Source organism: Mustela putorius, unplaced genomic scaffold (genome assembly GCF_011764305.1).
Source record: "Mustela putorius furo isolate JIRA1106 unplaced genomic scaffold, ASM1176430v1.1 tig00003898_pilon_pilon_pilon, whole genome shotgun sequence".
In the NCBI taxonomy this organism is placed as follows: Eukaryota; Metazoa; Chordata; class Mammalia; order Carnivora; family Mustelidae; genus Mustela; species Mustela putorius.
In genome coordinates, this window is record NW_025422047.1 from 16,305,188 (window position 1) to 16,325,630 (window position 20,443).

Here is a 20,443-nt window from a genome sequence, read left to right on the forward strand (position 1 = left end):
AAATTCCAAAGATTACTGAAAAAGCTAGTTCCCTCTAATCATCCCTCCCAACTCTACTCCCAAAACCCAATCCTCTACCCATCACCCAAGAGATAAGCACTATTATCAGTTGAGGACTACCCAGACCATGTTCTTTGCATTTGCCCCACTCCAAAACATAGCATTGTTCTGGGGGGTTTTTCCTTATATATATATATAAATAGTCTCATATTGTATATACTGCTCTAAAACTTAGTACATGTCATATTCATTTCTCCAAATTATTACGTTATTCCATAGTATGAATATACCAATTTACTTGGTCATTTTAGTAATTTAACCAGTTTTATTTATTTTTCCAGGTTTTTTTTTTTTACTACTATAAACTGCTGCAATGAACATACTTGCATGTGCTTCCTTATGCACATACACTAGTGTTCCTTTAGTACAGAAAATGGGCAGATTTGCTGGGAATACCATTTCAAATTAATACTAACAAACTGCCCACATCAATTTACACCCCCAATCCAATTTATAGTCCCAACAACAGCTTATAATGTTTATTATTTCCTCACAATACAGCCAATTTTAACATTGGCAAGTTTTTAAAATTTTGCCTGTATTAACTTTTGTTTTAATATGTATCTCTCAAATTACTAGTAAAATTGCGTAATTTTCCAAATATTTGTTGGCCATTTGTATTTCCTCGCCTGAAACTACCTGTTGGTATACTTTTCTATGTCATTCTTTCTTTGTAGAAGGGCATCATATATATTTCTTATTTGTTATATGTGTTACAAATACTCCTCTCAGTCTATTCGAAATTTCTGTATTTTGAACATTGTCATAAAGTCTTACACTGTGGTTTGGTCAAATTAATCAAATTTATCGAAATATCTTCCTAAAACATACAATCATGTATTCTAATGACCTACAGAATGCAGAATTTAACCATATGTATATTTAACTTGACGTGAAATTTATATAGTTGGCCCCCTACCATTCTATTTCATATACATAAATTCCAGAATTACCCTGAACTGTGAAATCTCCTATTTCCTCAGTACATCTCCATTCTCAAATGCTTCTTACAGAGTAAACTTAACACTGCAATGAGTGAAAGTTTAATGTTAAAAAAAAACTTTCTGGTACAACATAGCCCATAAATGTAAGCCAACTTCCTCTAGGGCAGAGTTGAGGAAACAGCAATGTATTTCATCATGTGAGGAAAAACTGGCTGCATTGGACTTATTGAGAGACGGGATCTCTATCTCGCATGTAGCAACTTCCTACAATGCATTTCAGACCTTTCTGGATCTAGGCAGTGCCTCACTCAAGCCTCCCAACTCACCACCACTTGCCACTTGCTTGTATCCTCGAACAATACGGTTACCAAAATTACCCCTACATCCTATTGTTTTGTTACACCATTCCTTTATGTGTTATCTTGCCTGAGAAATCTTCTCTTTACCCCAAGTTACCCCACCACATACTTACATTTCTTCCTCTAAAACTCAGTTCAGACATTACCTTCTCCAACAAGCTTCCGCTGACCTTTTCAGCAAAAAGAATTAATCATTTCTCTATTTTGCCATTGTGCCCTGAACCTCTCATTAATATGTGGATTCCACTCTGTTACAAGGATTTGTTTACAAGCTCTCCTTTCCTATAAGCCTCAGGAAGTCAGGCCCAGTTTATCTTGCTCTTATGTATTTAATATTCAGCAGTTTCTCGTGTCCCATTCAATAGCTATTTGCCAATTAAACAAGTCCTCTCTATTCAGCAGTTAACATTAAAAACCTATACACAAAATAATTGAAATCATGATCTTTAACTGAAGATATTTCACAACCTGGAAGAATATGTGGATTATAATAAAAGCAGTCTGTAGTTTTTTGGGTTTTTTTTAAAGATTTTATTTATTTATTTGAGAAAGAGACAATGAGAGAGAACATGAGAGGGAAGGTCAAAGGGAGAAGCAGACTCCCTGCGGAGCTGGGAGCCCAATGTGGGACTGGATCCAGGAACTCCATGATCATGACCTGAGCCAAAGGCAGTCATCCAACCAACTGAGCCACCCCAGGTGTCCCTGTAGTTTTTTTTCAAGTATTAAGTTTTTAACTGTGAAATGATTTAGTGGGCTAAAGCCAACATTTTTAAAAATATCAGCATATAACAAATGTAATAAAGGCATGTTGTTTCATGAAATCTTTGTTCCAGTCACACACATGCACGCGCGCACGCACACACACACACACACAAACAACGTGTATATATGTTATTGATGCAAAATACATTTCTTACTGTAGGTCAAATTTTAAAAAAGTAACTTGAAAGCTACTTCCATTGTTGCTATATGGGTTCAGAGAAGCTTTAAATCAGCAAACAAAAATATGTAGTCAAGGAAGGTTTCTTCAATGAAAGACATTTGGAGCAGTCTAGCTCTCCACTACCTCTCTAATCTCACCTATCACTCCCCCTTATTCATTTTGCTGGAGGCACACAAGCCTCAGGAATTATTCCAACAAGCCAAACATGCTTTCACCTCAAGGTCTTAAACATGTTTCTTTGGCCCAGAAAGCTCCTTACTTAAAGAACTCCATCATTTACTCCCTCATTCCAGGACACCCAAAGAGAGCTTTCCCTGACCACCTAAAATAGCAACCATCTCCCACCATTCTAACCCGTTAATCAGTTTTATTCCTTTTCATGCCACTCGTTACCACCTGATATTTACCGTGCACTTCCTTTCCCCTCCTCCCTAATGCTGGGCCCAAGAACATAGACTGTCTTCTGTTTTCATTACTATTAATACCAGAGATTAGGGCAGTACAGGCATAAAACAAACACTTCCGAATAGGTCATGACAGGCCTATCAAGGAAAAGGAAAAGGAAGAACACAGGGAGTTGTACCTGAGCATGGTATATTACAGAGGAAACAAGACTCAAGTAAGGCTGAAGAAGCCAAACAATAAAGGTTTGAAAGTCAGAAAGCAGAGTTTGGACTTTATTCTGCAGACAATTTCAAGTCAATGTTCTGAGCAAACGGTGATCCATTCAAACATTTATCCAGTACAAGTTCAATTCACTTTGCTTGGCACAATGGAGAGCGCAAAGGTCAACAGCACATGTTCTCTCCACCGGCTGTTCAGGTTTAAAAGCAGTGGGTTCAAAATAAATTTTAGGAAAAACTGCAAGATGGGTTGGAAGAGGAGACTCCGAAGTGAAAATGGGAAATACGAGGCACTGCAGAGCCTCAAGACAAACTAAGACCCAGTAATCTAAAGAATTGTGCTGACTAATGGATATAAATAATAAGAGAAACATGTATTACAAAAACTTTACAATTTAAATATGATGATTTATTATTACCAAACCATTGCAGAGAACAACTGAAGTGATCGGAGAGGAAAAGTGTGGCAAGATTCCTAGAAAAGCACAAGAATCCTCTTCCTTCTATTCAGTTCACAAAATAAGAAGAAAGAATAGACTCATCATGGTGATGATGAAAAAAAATGTGCAAATGTGTATTCTGTTCGCTTTTTCAATTAAGTAGAAATCAATGTCACCTTTTGAGAGAGAGGAAGAAGATACGAGAAAACAGAAAAATGTGAGATTAATAAAATAATAGCCAAGAATAGCAAGGGCCCATTGGAAACTGTTCAGCATAAATTCATAATGGCCAAGAAATTCTTTGGACTCACTCACCTTCCTCTATAAATATGATGACCTGGGTGGTGGGCACAGGGGAAGAGACAGATGGTAGAAAGATCTGACAACAGGTAAATATGAAAGAAGTGACTGGTGTCAAGTTCTGTCAAGTCTGTATCTAATGCACATAGCAATAAAGGGAGAGAAGCTGAGAGTCTGTATGAAAGAAATGGCTCAAGGCATGGGTGGAGTAATCACAAGGGCAAAGATGTAAGAGTTCATACATACCAGTTTAGGATGTAAGGGAAATTTTTCAGATCATTCCTTAACCAACTGAGCCACCCAGGCGCCCCTCAGATCATTCCTTTAAACACCACACTGTTTGCTAAGGTCTGAATGATTATGTCTCTCACCCACCCCCTCAAATTTGTATGTTGAACTCCTAATGGCCAAAGTGATGGTATTAAGAGGGAGGATGTTTGGGAGGTGATTAGGTCATGAGGAAGGATCATTGGGAGGTGATTAGGTCATGAGGAAGGATCATTAAGATTTATGCCCTTATAAAAAGAAACCTGAGAGAGCTCCCATGCCCCTTCCGCCATGTGAGGATATAACAGAGAAGCCTGCAACTGGAAGAGGGTCCTTATCACCAACCATGCTTGCACCTTGATCTTGGACATACCAGCCTTCAGAGAACGGAGAGGAAAAATAAATTGTTGTTTATAAGTTACCAAGCCTCCAGCTTTTTATTATAGCAGCTTGAACTAAGGCACTGTTTAAATTTTTTTCTTCTGTCTGGATACATGGTAAGTGCTGTAGACACAAAGTGAGTACTGGAATCAGAAGGGCTGCACAGCCAATAATTTTAACATGAGAGGAAGTGACCTAATTCCAACGTTCAGATCTATAATTAGTATTATGACTTAAGATAAATATCCACCTTAGTTCCCACATCTACAGAATGGGACAGCATGTTAAACAGAGGTACCATAGTGGCCTCCACTCACCTCCTACAAAAAATTACTGCTGTAGTAAACCAAGTTACCATACAGTAACAGTACTGCTGCGTATTTACCCAAAGAATACAAAAACACCAATTCAAAAGGACATATGCACCCCTATGTTTATAGCAGCATTATTTACAACAGCCAAATTATGGAAGCAGCCCAAGTATCCGTTGACTGATGAATGCATAAAGATGATATGGAGGTGTGTGTGTGTGTGTGTGTGTGTGTGTAGATACACACACACACTATATATATATAATGTGTGTGTACATATATTTTTTTCCAATGGAGTATTATTCAGCCATAAAAAAGAATGAAATCTTGCTATTTGCAGTGACATGGATGGAGCTAGAGAGTATAATACTAGGTAAGATAAGTCAGAGAAAGACAACTACCATACTATTTCACTCATATGTGGAATTCAAAAAAAAAAAAAAAGTAAGCAAAGGGAAAGAGAGAGACAAACCAAGAAACAAACTCTTAATTATAGAGAACAATCTGATGGTTACCAGAGGAGAGGCAAATAGGGGAATGGGTTAAATCAGTGATACAGATCAAGAAGCGCACTTGTTTTTATGAGCACAGGGTGATGTATGGAACTATTAAATTACTATAGTACACCTGAAACTAATATAACACTGTATATTAACTGGAATTTAGAACTTAAAAGAGAAAAAGAAATGTTTTATTCCTCAAGTGTAATGAAACAGAAAAAAAGCTAATTAGGTTAGAGGAACTCTCAAGCCTTTTCTAAAAAATACAACACTAGGTAATAGAATCAACAATATTGGTAGAGGTTTAGCATAATTTATAATAAAAAGAAATAGAAGTGCTCATTTTCTAATTTTTAAATTACCATGGATTATAAAGCTATATAATAACATGAAAAGGTATTAAAATAAAATAGGACTCAAAATTTAATAAATATCCTACAGGTTCCTTACCTGCAATTCCAAAATATAAAAACTCTTGGGTGGCAAAACCTTACCTGCACTGACATGAAGCACTGAAAGTCTTTATTTACCCCATTTGGTATAAACCTTCATATGTGTTGCTGCAGAAATAGTAATGTGTTTGAAGTAGACTGAACTCTGTCAAGAGGTTACATTACTATGTTGCCTATATTCAAAAAATTCTTAATTCTAAAAACTATTAGACCCCAAGGGTTTTAGTGGGCTATGATCCTATAATAATAACTGCCAACATTTGCTGAGCTATTAAAATGTGTCAGACACTGTTCTGATCACTTTATATGCAGTAACTCATTTAATCCTCCCAAGCACCAAAACGTAGTTATTATAATTACCAATTTTACAAAGGAGCAAACTGAGGCAGAGCGATTAAGGAAATTGCCTAATGTCACAAAGCCAGAGAGTAACTAAGCTGGGATGAATACAATGTTTAAAATATTACACAGAAGAGGGAGAAAACACAAAATTGAGAAGTGATTAATGATAGAATGGTAGGAGTCCATGACTGTTTTCTCATCCCAACTAACATATTACTTCTACAACGGTAAGGAATCAAACTTAAAAAAACACAAAACACTTCATGTGCTTACAAATTCTCATTTATGTGCAATTCCTAAGTCAAACTGCATTAAGTACAGTATAAAATCCAAGCTTCTCAGTTTATGTTAATCTTTAATTTCTTATTGAAATATGACATTTTAATATGCTTTTGATAATTAATACATAAAAATATATATTCACTGTAGAAGTCAGAGAATTTGCATAAGCAGAAAGAAAATAATCACTTATAAAACTCCACTCAGAGATAACCACTTAACAATTTGACCTATATCCTTCCAGATCCAGACATCAATACAATTTTCCTTTGAACAATGCAGGGCTGAAGGGTACAGATATCCACCCACCCATACAGTTGGAAATCTGAGTATAACTTTTCTCTCCCCTGAAACTTAATTATTAATAGCCTACTGACACTAGAAGCTTTACCAATAACAGACAATGGATCAATACATATTCTGTATAAGTGTTACAAACTGTATTCTTAGGAAAGGAAGTTAGGGAAAAAATTAAGAGAACATAAACTTACAGCACTCTACTGTATTTGTCCAAAAAAAAAAAAAAAAAAAAAAAAAAAGGCCTGTGTATAAGTGGACCCATGCAGTTCAAAGCCCTATTGTTCACGGATCAACTGTATACTTGTTTTTTTAACCAAAACGGAATTGTGTTTTTAAAATTTTTTTACTTGACATATACCAAGACCTCTCTTCATGTCTTCACGTTCTTCTAACATCATTTTAACAGCTAGGCCCTATTCACCCTACTGTGAATATATATCCTAACAATCATTGTGACCAAGCGTTACTGACTCAAGTCAAACTGCTTGGATCCAAGCTCTGGCTCTATCACTTACTAACTTTACCTTAGGCAAGCTACCTCATTTCCCTATGCCTGTTTTCTCTGCTGAAAAATGGAGGATAATAATATCTACTTCATATGATTAATGTGGGAGCAGGGTCAAATGTTAATACACAGCTTTTACTATGAACAGTGCTGCAATCAGAATGCTCACAGCTAAATCTCTGCACACATCCTTACTACATCAAGATAAATTCCCTTAAATGAGAATTTCCATGTCAGAAGATATGCCCATTTGAGTCTCCCAAATTACAGTGGGTTTTTTATTTATTTTAGATTGTATTTATTTGAGAGAGCAAGAGAAAGAGAGATAAGGACTGGGGGGGGGGCAGAGAGAGGGAGAGGTAGACTCCCCACCAAGCAGGGAGCAGGGCATGGTCTCCATCTTGGAACTCCCGGATCATGACCTGAGCCAAAGGCAGATACTTAACAGACTGAGCCCTCAGGCACCCCTACAGCTGGGTTTAAAGCTCTCATCAAATAGCTCTCTCACTTAAAACTTATTTCTCTTTAACCAAGGTGAAAACTATGATCTAGTTAAGCTAACCAGCTTGTTTCACTAAATGGGCTTTTGCTCTCCTACTTCTGTACCTGCAAACCTAGACAAATATCATAAAATCTCAAAAGTTTGTAGAGAACATTAGGACTCCTGGCCCAATTCCTCATTCTGGGTATCAATTCCTCCACCCTAGAATCCCTAACTTGAACATCTTCAGTGAAAACTTAGAGCCTACCACCCAAACCCAACCTTTACATGTTTACTGTTTCACGGAAATTTATCTTGAAAGACTATTGAAATCCTCCTTCTACTACCCATGCATCCTAGTTCTCTAGGCAGATCAAAGACCTGATCTGTGTGACAGACGTATAAATTTAAATATAGCTATCATTCCTTAGATGAGCTTCTTTCTCTTCTTTGAGCCAAACATCGAATTCTTCAGCCCTTCCTCCTTTCTTCGTGTCCTTTCTCCCCATGATCAAGGTCCTCTGGATATGCTCTATAGTTCAGTGCTCTTTAAACTGGAGTGTCTATCACCTGAGGAACTTGGGAAAAATATGGTGGCCCAGGTCCCAGCTATGTTACTTAAGCTTGGGCCTCCGTGTTCTTGCTCTGCAGGTGATTCTGATAAAAAGTCTGAGAATTGATATAAGGGCCCACTCATAATGTGACAGTCTGCTACCAAAAAAGCCGGCACAATAAAGCTGACACAATATAATTATCCCAGGTATAATACAACAAATACAAAGTAAAGTGTGGCTAAATACCTGTTCTCTCTTTCCAGAGAGAGACCATGCAAGCACAGGAGCGGGAGTGGCAGAGAGAGATGGAGAATCTCAAGCCGACTCCACCATGAGACTTCACCATGTGGACAGAGTCAGACCTGTGGCTCCATTTCACCACTCAGATTATGACCTGAGTAGAGATGAAGAGTCAAACCCTTAACCTAAGAATGAGCCACCATGTGCCCTAATACCTGTTCTATGTCTTCTACCAACTTCAAAATGACATTTACTTTTTAAAAAATGATACCATAATGTTGATTCACATTAAATGTAGTTAAAATGATCGAGTCTTATTGTATTTGTGCTTTAGCATCTTGGGCCCTAACTGCTAGCCGTTCCAATTATTCCCATTAAAAGGTAAGAGAACCAGGACAAAGAGTTTCAAATTCCTATTTCTAAATATATCAATGGCTCTGCATTATGATTTACCTTCAATGGAGAAATCATTTCAAGCTTTAGCCTCTACACTTACCTCATGGACATACTTAACCTAAATGAAAATATACTAACTAGCCCACCAACAACTGACTTGACAGGTAACCACACCAACACATCTTCTATATGTAAAGCACTGTTGTCCACACACTGGGGAAACAGTCCTTAATATTAGCAGACAGACCTTCTAAAGAGCATGATGGAACAAACAACTTCAAAAAAGTTTAATATCAAGATAGACATATTGGGGTGCCTGGGTGGCTCAGTGGGTTAAGCCGCTGCCTTCGACTCAGGTCATGATCTCAGGGTCCTGGGATCGAGTCCCGCATCGGGCTCTCTGCTCAGCAGGGAGCCTGCTTCCTTCTCTCTCTCTCTCTCTCTCTCTGCCTGCCTCTCAGTGTACTTGTGATTTCTCTCTGTCAAATAAATAAATAAAATCTTTAAAAAAAAAAAAAAAGATAGACATATTAATACTATAGAAACCTATGATTACTAGTTGGAAAGCTCTGGAGCCAAAGAAACAATACTCATTAGAAAACTAAGTTACCCTGATCTTAACATTTTGTTTCTGTTTGCTTCTTAATGTTTATGAGATAGAGAGGAAATGGACCCATTAGTGAGTTCACCCACACTCAGACTACTTGCAAAGGGAACTGCAACCTCAAAAATACACTCTCAAAATAAATTCATGATTCAAAATTTCATGTAATGTCTTCTGAATTTCCTGACCTGTTTGCTTTACCTGTCACTAACTTGGGAGGTACTCAAGAGGTGGGGAATAAAGCAGGGGGAGGGGTGCATTCTACAGATGAGGTCCATCATGAATACATCTTAGAGATGCTGAGAAAAGGGAGACAAGTAAAATTAACCAATATCAAATTTGATACTTATCCTCATTTGCATAATGAACATCAAAAATTCACCTGGCATTTTCAAACAATTATGTCAAGAATGACCAGATGCTTCCTGTTGATGGAACAGTAGAGAACTACAGTCTGAAAGAATCAAAGTAGAGTTCACAGAAACAACTGGAAATGAATTTAGCTTCATTTCAAAACCATTAATTCAAAGTATGGGCTTAACATTTTCACACATTTACAGTGTTACTGGCCTCCAACCAAAAATACCCAGATTGACTGAAAGAGAGAACTCAAACTCTAAGTTAGGAGAGTTAACTCTAAAGGTATGTATACGCATTACAAAAGTATTGTTTGACCAAATGTTTCACTGCAGGATTCCTTTTAAATCGGCAGCTCCTGCAGTGCTTTGACTATCCTATCTTCAAATATTACTTTTACACACGAGTTTTCACAAACACATCTAAAATGAAATTCACATTTTACTTGCATACATAACTAAGTTGTAGGATTAAAAATTAAGTTCAGTCATTTAAAGTATTTGCAAATGTTCCTAAGTCTCCTAGGATCATATGCAGATTACACAATCTTTACTTTTAATACTGTTTATCTATCTAAACCCCAAACTCAAAAAAAAGCACAAGAAGAAAGTACAGAAATCAACCCTATCCATATTTTCTAAATGGGTCTTGTATAATATCCTATTTGACTTGTATGGTAAGAGGATAGAAATGACAAATCTCTCAGTTTAAAAAAAAAAAAAAAGGCATAATCATACAATGGAGTTTTGGGAGTTTCCCAGAGGTTACCTGGTATGATACCACAACAGACTTAATGCAGCAGACTTAAGAATCTACATGTCTTCTATTAAACCAGACATCTAAGACTTACAGAAATGCAAAATAATGTCACTCTTACCTAATATGTCATTGTATTAACATGCAATGAATTTTTCTTTCTGCTGTTGAGGGAAAATATTTAAAAAGAGGAAAATTAAGAAAAAGCGCATAAAGCCATCTTTAATTTCCTTAAATTCAGACTCTGAACCTGAAAGTGGAAGTGTCAACGCGGATGGTTATAGGTCAGTGAAAAGAAATTTAAATTATGCTGGGTGGGTCTCTATGTGAAATAACTATCTGCAAAATGAATTTCTGACCACTAACATGTGCATTATAAATTACAGTGCATCTTTAATCCTGGAATGGAAAATTACTTTTCAAGGATCATTTTACTTACTACATCAAAACATTTTCCAGATAAAAATTATACTTCATAAAGTAACTTGCCTGAATCGAGACAGCAAATCAGTGTTCGGAGAAAGCACTTAAAATATTTCCACATTTCCAAGCCCCCTTCCAAAGTACTGTTGTGGTCGCTACCCCTTTGAACAGATGTCTGCTCGCCACAGTCCAATCAGGTTTAAGGCAAGAGTATGTGTACTGAAAACAAGCTTAAAGTGGGAAAACACACACAAAGCAGGCCTATATAATTCCTTTGGTTTCAGTTTTCACGATGCACCCCCGAGGATATGCACGCTGATTCAACACGGCAGGACAGCTTCAACGAAGCACTCTAAAAACACACTGATTAACTGTGTCCAGGCAGAAATGACCTGGCAAAATTCTCAACTTTTTCCTGAAGCCGTGCACCCGCAGATCTCGCCGGCCAAGTCCCAAGTCCACAAGTCCCGAGCATCCAGAGCGGCAGGCTTTGTCCCCTCAGGGACTTGAGTCCCCGAGGTCGTGGCAGTAGCCGCGATCGGCCCCGCGCGGGCCGGGCCGGCCCTCCGCTTAACCCTGTCCCGGCCAGCCGCTCCCGCCGCGGCCCGAGCGCCTCCCGGCCGCGCAGGCCCCACAACACAGCGCGCCCTGGGCCGGCCACCCCCGCCGCCCCTTCCCGGTTCCGGAGAGCCCGGTGGGGCCGCCAGGCCGCCCAGACAAAGAGGCCGGCAGTTCCCGGGGTGGCGGGCGGCGAGGCCGGGCCGGGCCGCCTCAGCCTGTCTCCCTCCCGCGCCCGCCCACCTCCCGCCTCCCGGCGCCCGCAGAGCCCCCGCCGCCCCGGCTCGACCCCATCCCCGCCCCGGGGCCGCCGCTCCGGCCAGGGCCGGCTGGGAGGCCTCGGCGCGCCGGGGCCGAGGAGGGGGCGGCGGCCGCCACCATGTCTGCCCGCCCCTCCCAGAAGCGGGGTGCCCGGCGGACAAAGCGCGGCGGCGGCGCGGGCGGAGCGGGCGCCCAGGCCGACCCCGCCGACCCCCGCGGAATAAGCGGGGCCAGGAGCCCCGGAAACCCGGCGCCTTAATGCAATAAACAGGAAATCGCGGGGATGATCTGGGTTCCGGGGGAAGTGGAATTATTTTTTACCAGCGAAGAGATCAACTTCCACATCCGGTGGTAACAGGGCCCTACACAGACCCGCACTGACCTGGAAAAGCTTCGGGAGCGGCGACGGGGGAGCAGCAGGAGGTGTTGCGGGGACCCAAGGCGCCTCGTACCCGGCCGGGCTGACGCGGCCCCGCTACACACAAAGCGCTTCAGCTGCACAGGGCGCTATTTTCCGAAAATGCCGCGTCTGGTCGGCGCCCAAAATCCCCACCGAAAAGTCCCCCGTGCTGCGCGCGGAGGGACACATGGTGTGCGAGTGAGTCAAAGCTCCCAGCATCCCTCCCGGACCCGGCCCCTGTCGAGCCCGCGCCTGAGCCTTTCCGCCCTTGCCCTCCGCAGCAGATCGCTCTCCCACTCCCTCCCGGACCCCATTCTGGCGGGGGGAAGGGGACGACAGAATCTGATTTTTGTTTTTAACGCACGGAGAGGAATAGGCCATTTGTAGAGCCAGAGCCACACAAAGAAAGCGGCGGAATGATCCGCTCTCGGCGACCGCAAGTCCCGGCTCGTCCGGCGCCTGCGCGGCACGGGGGTGGGAGCTGCGGCCGGCCATGTGCGCGGCGGAGCTCCCCGGCTGGCGGCCGAGCCTTCCCGCCTCTTTCTGCGGGGGCTGGCGGTTGGGAAACTAAAGTCCGTGTTCCTCCCTTCGTAGCTCTGCGGCGTGACGGCTGAGAGAGGGGGGATCCGAGCTCCGAGGCTAAGCAGAGCCGCCTAGCAGAGTGCTGGGAGACGGAAGGGCGGCCAGGAAGCTAGGATTTAACTTAAAGTGCCTCTAGATTCATCTAGGTACAGGAGTGGCGGTGAGGTACAAGGGGTGGAACGAAGGATGGGCCTTCTCATCGCTTACACTGAGCATTCAGGTTCACGACGATGTAGTTATTCCTGTAGCTTTTTTTTTTTTTTTTTTATCTTAACATGCCGGTGGTGTCGCAGGGGTCTTGTACTTAATAGATCCTAGTAACTGCTCACCGAATTGCCTTGGATTTCTGTCAACTCAGAGGTAGAGGTCTGTTTTTTTCATGGCTGCAATGTCAAGATTTTTGTGGTGGTGTATTTTATTAAGGCAGGCGCAAAGTTTGGAGATAGTCTTTGGAAGTTCACTTACTTGTGATGATTTGCTAAGAAACCCAACAAACACATTGGTGTGTTTTTAACAGGTGAGCCTGGAAATAACTTTCTCACGTGGCTTTCCCAAGCTGCTAACTTGCAGCTTCTGGCTTCCTATAGTTAGGAGTTGGGACTGTCTGAGACAGCGCCAAGAGTTTAATCCAGCAATGTTTGCAAGCTTAAGTGAAATCCATATTACCCACTCATTTTGTGTGGCCTCAGAAAAGTAATTTTCTCTCTCCAGTCCTCCTTTTGTGATACCGAGATGGTAAAGGTTGTAAAGTCTTTGTGTAACTTATTAAAGCAATTTGCCTGAAAGAGAAGCAAAGTAAATGTTATAGGAGCCCTATTGGTTTCTTTTGATGCAGTACTTTGAGTGCTTCGGTTGGTTAAAGTTTGTCAAATTTTTGATAGCCTGTGCTGTTTTGTTTTGTTTTGTTTTGTTTTGTTTTTTTTAAACACTGAGTTTGAGTAGACATTGAGCGAATGAATGATTGCTATGGAATCCTTGCCCTCATTGATCTTATACTGTAGACTGCAGACAAGTAAATAGGTATCATCAGTAGTGTAATGAGGGTAAACTGCTGAATACTGCGAAGTCTCCTAGAGGAGAAATCCCTTACTCACCTGGGATGGAAGAATGAAACGGGACTGGAGAAGCAATTGGCTTTAATAAGGGAATTGGAGAACAGCCTTCTAGACAGAAGAAGCAATACATACAAACGTTAGGAGGCAAAGTTTGGAGAGATTGCCGAGTAAAGAAGATAATGCTGTTTCAGGAGCGCCTAGAGTTGTTCCTGAAGAGGTTTAGTCATGAAAACCTTGAATGCCATGTGCACAAATAAAATTTTTGAGAGCTAAGAGGAAACTTGAAGGGCCTTAAGAAGTGTTACAGGGTTAAATTTGCATTTTAGACTGTTAAGCCAAACTCAGGGGCATGGAAAACAGTTTGGAAAAGACAATAATCTGTGAGAAAGTACTGCCTTGGACTGAGGTAGTGGCAAATAGTATGAAGAGTATGACCAAAGTAGTTACTGAGAGTTTGGTGACTTAGTTGAGCCGGTAAGGGAATGACTAAGAGGGAGTCATCTTTGACATCTTTGACCTTGTTGAATTTGAAGTACTTGTGAACCAACTAAGCAGATATGTCTGGGAGGCAATTAGATACTCATTTAAGTTGTCTAATGAGCACCCATCTGTAACTGGCACTGTTCTGAATACTGGAATAGATTAAGCAGCAACAAAACCAACAGGAACCAACCAAGGTTTCTATTCCTGTTGCCAGTGGAGGGAACAGACCATAAAAAAGTTTTATGAAAGAGGAAAGATAAGGGGCACCTGGGAGGCTCAGTTGATTAAGCATCTGCCTTCGGATCAGGTCATGATCTCCGGGGTCCTGGGATCGAGCCCCAAGATGAGTGGACTAGGCAGGGAGCCCGCTACTCACTCTCCCTTTCCCCCCACCCCACCTGGCTCCTGCGCACGTGTGCGTTCTTTCTCTCTCTCTCAAATAAATAAAACTTTAAGGGAAAAAAAAAAGAAGAAAGATAATATAATATGCTCCATTGAGAAAATAAAGGGTACTGGAATAAGCATTTATTTGGGGGAGAGAACAGGCAAAATTTTGGAGGTTGATCAGAGATGGCCTCACAGAGAAGGTATTCTCTGAATTAAGACCTCAGTGGGAATAAGTTAAGGGCAGTATTTGAGACCAAAGGAAGTAGCAGAACAGAATCCTAAGGTGAGAAAGAGTTTGTTTAGAGACTAAAGAAAGAAATAGAAATATGCTGCCTTGCTAAGTTTAAGTGAGGTGCTGTAGAAGCCATTGAAGGATTTTAAGGAAAGTAATGTGGATAGTAGCAGCAGAGAAAAGGTGGATGAACTGAAGATATATTTGGTGATTAGACCTGACTTGTATTGCTAATGAGTCAACATGAGTGAGAGAAAAGGAGGAATCAAGACTGATTCCTAGGCATGATTGATTATCTAGGCTAGCACTGTCCAATATAAATATAACACCAGCCACATATGTAACTTTATAGTAGCCACGTTAAAGTATAAATCTTAATTCTAATGTCGCTTATTTAGTACAATATAGCCAAAATAGAATCGTTTCATATGTGATCAATATTGACAAGTATTAAATCTTTTTAAATGTTTCACAGTTTTTTTCCCATTACTAAATATGAGTTCAAAATCTGGTGTGTATTTTATACTTTGGGCATATCTCTATACTTGATTCCTTAAAATTTACAGTTGAAAAACTAGATTAACATACCCCAGTCATTGCAACCATATTTAAAAGTTTTGCAGTAATTTAGTTATGTATCGGGTTTGTTATTTAATTTTAAAGATTAAAATTTTAATTCCTGAATTAGTCACATTTTAAATGCTCAATAGCCACATGTGGCTAGTTACTACTATATTGGACAGTGCAGTGTAGTGGAAAAATGAGACCAAAGTTGTGTGGAACCAGCCTGGAATGCTTTGGATGCCAGGTTTGGGATTTTATCCTAGATACAAGAGAACAATAGGTGATTTTTGAGCTAGGGAGTGACTCAGTGTTGTGCTTAAGGTGAGTAAAAGACCAGCAGGTGGCCACTGGTGGCTCAGGATCAAGAGCAACCCGTCAGTTGAGTCCCCACATTCCAGGCTCGAACCTCAGCCCTTCAGATTCAAAAGTCTGATAGTTTTCAATGCTCCAGAGCAGGGCCACCAAAGTGAGGTCCATAGGGCAATGCCAGTCTGCAAATCCTTTGTTACTGGCCCTAGAAAAGGTATTTACAGATACTGAGTAAGAATTTAGAAGCTTGCAATAACTTGAGTAATTTCATGTCTGTGTATCTGTATTGCTGTGTATGTGGTCATTTCCCTCTACTAGTAATTCATATTTTATAGATGTGCCTGTGATATTTCCCCAGAGATAATATTTTTTTTAATGATGAGAAGCTTTGGTTCCCCCCACAAAAGGTAGAACCATATATCCTCTATGCCTTTAAGATCTTCTTTTTCTCTAATGTTACTATTAAATTCCACTTTTTTTTAAGCTGTCAGTGAAATCTCAGCCAACTCCTTTATTTTCCTTTCACATCTGCACACTTCTGAATCACAGGTTTAAGTGCACTAACCTGATCACATGTCACTTGGCCCTTGTCCACACAGTTATGCTCCTCACTGTACTATGTTTGTTATCTCCAGACCTATTTGATTTATTGTATTTTCAGAATGATTGCAAATGTTAGACATTTTTCTATAAGAGCAAGGTGATGAGGAGATTGTCCTTCTGCATCACATGTTCCTGAGCATGCTCTAGGTCATCACCACTCAGCCCAGCACTTCCTGGATGACCAGATTTAAATATAAATTCACGAATTACATAACCCATATTTTTTTCTTCTCATGGTCCCTCAGTTTGTCATGCAACAGTTACCAGATCTTCTGCACTGCGCCGCAGGTAATTTTGAAGTACTGCTCTAGAAGCACTGGTGAAGGGAGTCAGAAGGACCAAGTTCCCAGATGACCTAAAACAAGTGCTTTTTATATATATATATATATATACTTTATAGTGCGAACTACAGCAGCTAAGAAAGAAATGGACATCTGTCTACTCAGTTTCTCCCTCCATAGAGAATTGGGAGGCTGCAAGGAAATAACCAAATTTGTAATGGCTACTACTTAGTAAATGTGGTCTGTTTGCCAGCTACTGTGCAAAGTGTGCTATGTGTATTGTCTCAGTTAACCCTCACAGCAACCCTAAAAAATAGGTATTATTAGCCCCATTTTTTCCAGCAAGTAAACAAAGGCCAAAATAGGCTAACTTGCCTAATGTCATGAAGCTGATAAACATTAGACAGAATTCCAATACAGGTCTCATTCAAGGGTATTGTTTTCAGTCCCTTTTTTTTTTTTTTTACCATTATATTCCCAGGATCTAGCAAATTCGGTGGCACAATGGCTCTTCTCTGTTTTAGAGAGAATACATGAAGTCGACTACATTACCTCCCAGAGGATTCATTAGGGAACTTGGGGCCAGAGTAAAGGGAGATGGTGGTATTCTAATGGCACCAGGCAAATGTGTTCTACAGTAAAAATATATGTTTTGCTCCTATCTAGAATTTATAATCTCCCACAAGTCGTAAAAAATAAAAACCCAATAGAAAAATGGGTAAAAGGCCTTAAAAGTCACTTTATCAAAAAGGGTATCTAAATGGCCAATAAGCAGGTAAAGTCACCCAACTTTTCTAATCATTAGGGAGATGTAAATTAAAACCACAAGGAGATATGACTGCACATCCACAATATGGCTAAAATGGACATTACAGTAAATGCCAAATATGGCCAAGAATCAGAACAACTGAAACTATATATTGCTGGTGGGAATGTATATTAGTCTAGCCACTTTGGAAAGTTCAAAGTTCAAAAAATGCAAAACAAAACTAGATTTAGAGGTATATTTTAGATAGTAAAAACTATAAAGAAAAGACATCGTTTGGGTTGGGGAGTAATGTGTGAGAGGAGGGCATGAGGGGGGCCTCTGGGTGCTGGCAGTGTTCAGTTTCTTAACGTAAGTGCTGGTTACATGGGATTCACTTGGTGATTCATTAGCTGTAGGTTTGGGGGTGGGTGACTTTTCAGTATGTGTATTATGTATTTCCTGGTTTTAAAAAATTTATTGGAATTAACAAGTAGGGAGAAATTTTCATGGGCAATGCTGGATGCATATTACCAACTATTACTATCTCACTGACGGAGCCAATCTTTCTGTCTGTACATTGTAAATGCGAAACATAAGGTAGTCCAGAATTCTGGGAGTAGCAATAAGAAGAGAGACAGATGCAAAAATACTGCAGAACTTGAGGCAGTAGGGAAGGTGAAAGACCCTAGTAGTTAGGAGTGAGGAGCCCCAAATTCAAGTCTTAACTGGTTTTTAGTCAGGCTCTAACCACTCTAGGCATGTGTCCTGGCATATCTCCTAACTTGCCTTAATTTCCTTTTTCTCACCTGGTAGGGAGACTTTTTTATAACCCCCTAAGCTATTAAAATGCCTTACAAGATTTTTGTTGGTGCCTGATTCAGTGTAAAGGGAAAGGGGGAAGGAATGAGAATGATTCAGATTTTAAGCCTGAACAAAAGAGGTAATAGTGATAACGTGAACAAAATGAGAAAACAAAGAGGAGTAGATTGGAAGAAAGATACTCTGTTTTACATGCGTTGAGATTCACATCGTGCCAGAACATCAGGGTAGCACTATTAAACAGATACAGAACTTAAGGTTTGGTTCCCTGAAAATGAATTCAGAATTGCTGATAGAAAATTAAGAGTTACCCACATCAGGGTAATAATTGAAGCTATGGGAGTGAATGAGATCATTGGGAGAGAATATAGAAAATAGAGGAGAAAAGTAAAGAAGTGAAGAGAGGAAATCAGCATTTAAACTGCATTGCCAGCCGCTCCACGTGTTACCCTTTATTCCCCTCCAATTCCAAGGTAGCCTTGGATTTGTCCTCATTTGGTAGACCGACTGTAGACTCACAGCAAGATAAAGCAGCAGCATCTGAAACCAGCTTGAGGAACACCTGGGTGGCTCAGTTGGTTAAGCATCCAACTCTTGATTTCAGTGCAAGCTTTGACCTCAGGATTGTGAGCTCAAACCCTGCATTGCGCTCCTTGCTGGGCATGGAGCCTACATTAAAAAAACTAAAACCAGCATGACTCCAGTATATATGGTGCACTACACCATTGATGGAGATCCAAGTATCTTATGAAGCCCATGGAGAGAATTTGAGTCGTGGAAGGATAAGCCCTGAGAAAAGACCTTTGGGTTATTGTAATCTGTGACCAAGTAGTTCCTGAAACATACATAGCAGCACCTGCATTCCTGTTTGTTATGCTTCTGTGAACACGGGTAATCCAGACAAACATTTGTGCCCTAGACCTCTGGCAATAAGAAGATCTAAAAATTAGTAAAATGAAAACATAGTCAATTATTAAGGCTAAACACTCTTGCCAGCCAATTGCTTTGACTCTGAAGGCTTGAAAGAAACAGGAATAACTCACTATATGATGTGACATTATTTGCTGCTTCATGTACTGCCTAGGCCCAGGAGTATCACCAGTGGTACAAGTAATTCACATTGGAAACACTGGAATGTTACGTAATAGTGTTTATTGTTTATTGTACATTTTTTAGTCACCTGAAATTCTAAGGGAAAAGATCAAGATGGCTTTGTCAGCTAAGGTTATTAAAACTTGGAATGAGGGGTGCCTGGGTGGTTCAGTGGGTTAAGCCTCCACCTTCAGTTCAGATCATGATCTCAGGGTCCTGGGATCCAGGCCCGCACTGGCCTCTCTGCTTGGCAGGGAGCCTGCTTCCCCCTCTCTCTGCCTGCCTCTCTGCCTACTTGTGATACCTATCTATCTATCTATCTATCTATCTCTCTTTCTCTGTCAAATTAATTAATTTTAAAAACTTGGAATGAGAGATAATTAAGGCTAGTGGTGAACACATGTCTTTTGAAAAGGAGTATCTCCTCAAAACTGAGTAATCTGTAATCGACAAGGCTTTCACCTACTAGGTTTACTAAAACTTTGTTTACTCTTAAGATAATACTTTAACATTGAGAAAAAAATGTTCTATCACAATACAATTACTGACTTCTTCCTGCATGTTTTTAGACTTACAGATGAATAATGTACATTTTTGGCAGACTGCTGAAGAATTTTAAATTGAATGCAAAGGCATGATGTCTTCTGTCGTACCCTACCCTGTCTTTCTGAGTGGTAGAGAAGCCCTCCAGTAAACAAGTAAAGTCCTTCGGGAAAGTCACTGATCTCAGAATTCCCCAGAAGCACCAAAAACTTTGATTTCCAGGAATTGCTTAGGTACAGCCACTTCACTCAACCTTGGGCAACTACGTCTTAACCATTCTTGTAAGAGGGTGTGCATTTAATAGTTGTTGGTTGCTTATGGTTTCCAGCCAGATTTTTAAAAATTATTTGAGGGGCGTCTGGGTGGCTCAGTCGTTAACTATCTGCCTTCGACTCAGGCCATGATCCCATGGTCCTAGGATCGAGCCCCGCGTCTGGCTACCTGCTCAGCTGGGGAGTCTGCTTCTCCCTCTCTCTCCCCATTGTCCCCCCTGCTGGACTCTCTCGATCTCTCTGTGAGATAAATAAATAAAATCTTTAAAAAAAATTTTTTTTTTATTATTTGAACAGATAATCCATCCACTAATACAGAAAACTTTTTAAATGTCACCACTGTCTTCCATTCCTATATTTCCCACCCCCGAGGTAACCTCTACTCTTACTTTCTTGTGTATTCTTCCAGAATTTTTTTCATCTCTATACATGTA

At 40.4% G+C, this 20,443-nt stretch overlaps 1 protein-coding gene across 5 annotated transcripts in view; it reads right to left on the reverse strand.

Moving 5' to 3' along the window:
* Positions 1-12,263, reverse strand: part of GABPB1 (GA binding protein transcription factor subunit beta 1) — a 67,600-nt gene extending 55,337 nt beyond the window's left edge. Inside the window, exon 1 of one of the 5 annotated variants that reach the window (XM_004755450.3) lies at positions 12,022-12,263. The gene's annotated coding sequence lies outside the window, so the exon portion shown is untranslated. The remainder of the gene's footprint in view (positions 1-12,021) is intronic. The other 4 variants (XM_004755453.3, XM_004755452.3, XM_004755449.3 and 1 more) reach the window with 4 other exon arrangements.
* Positions 12,264-20,443: the final 8,180 nt, after the last annotated feature.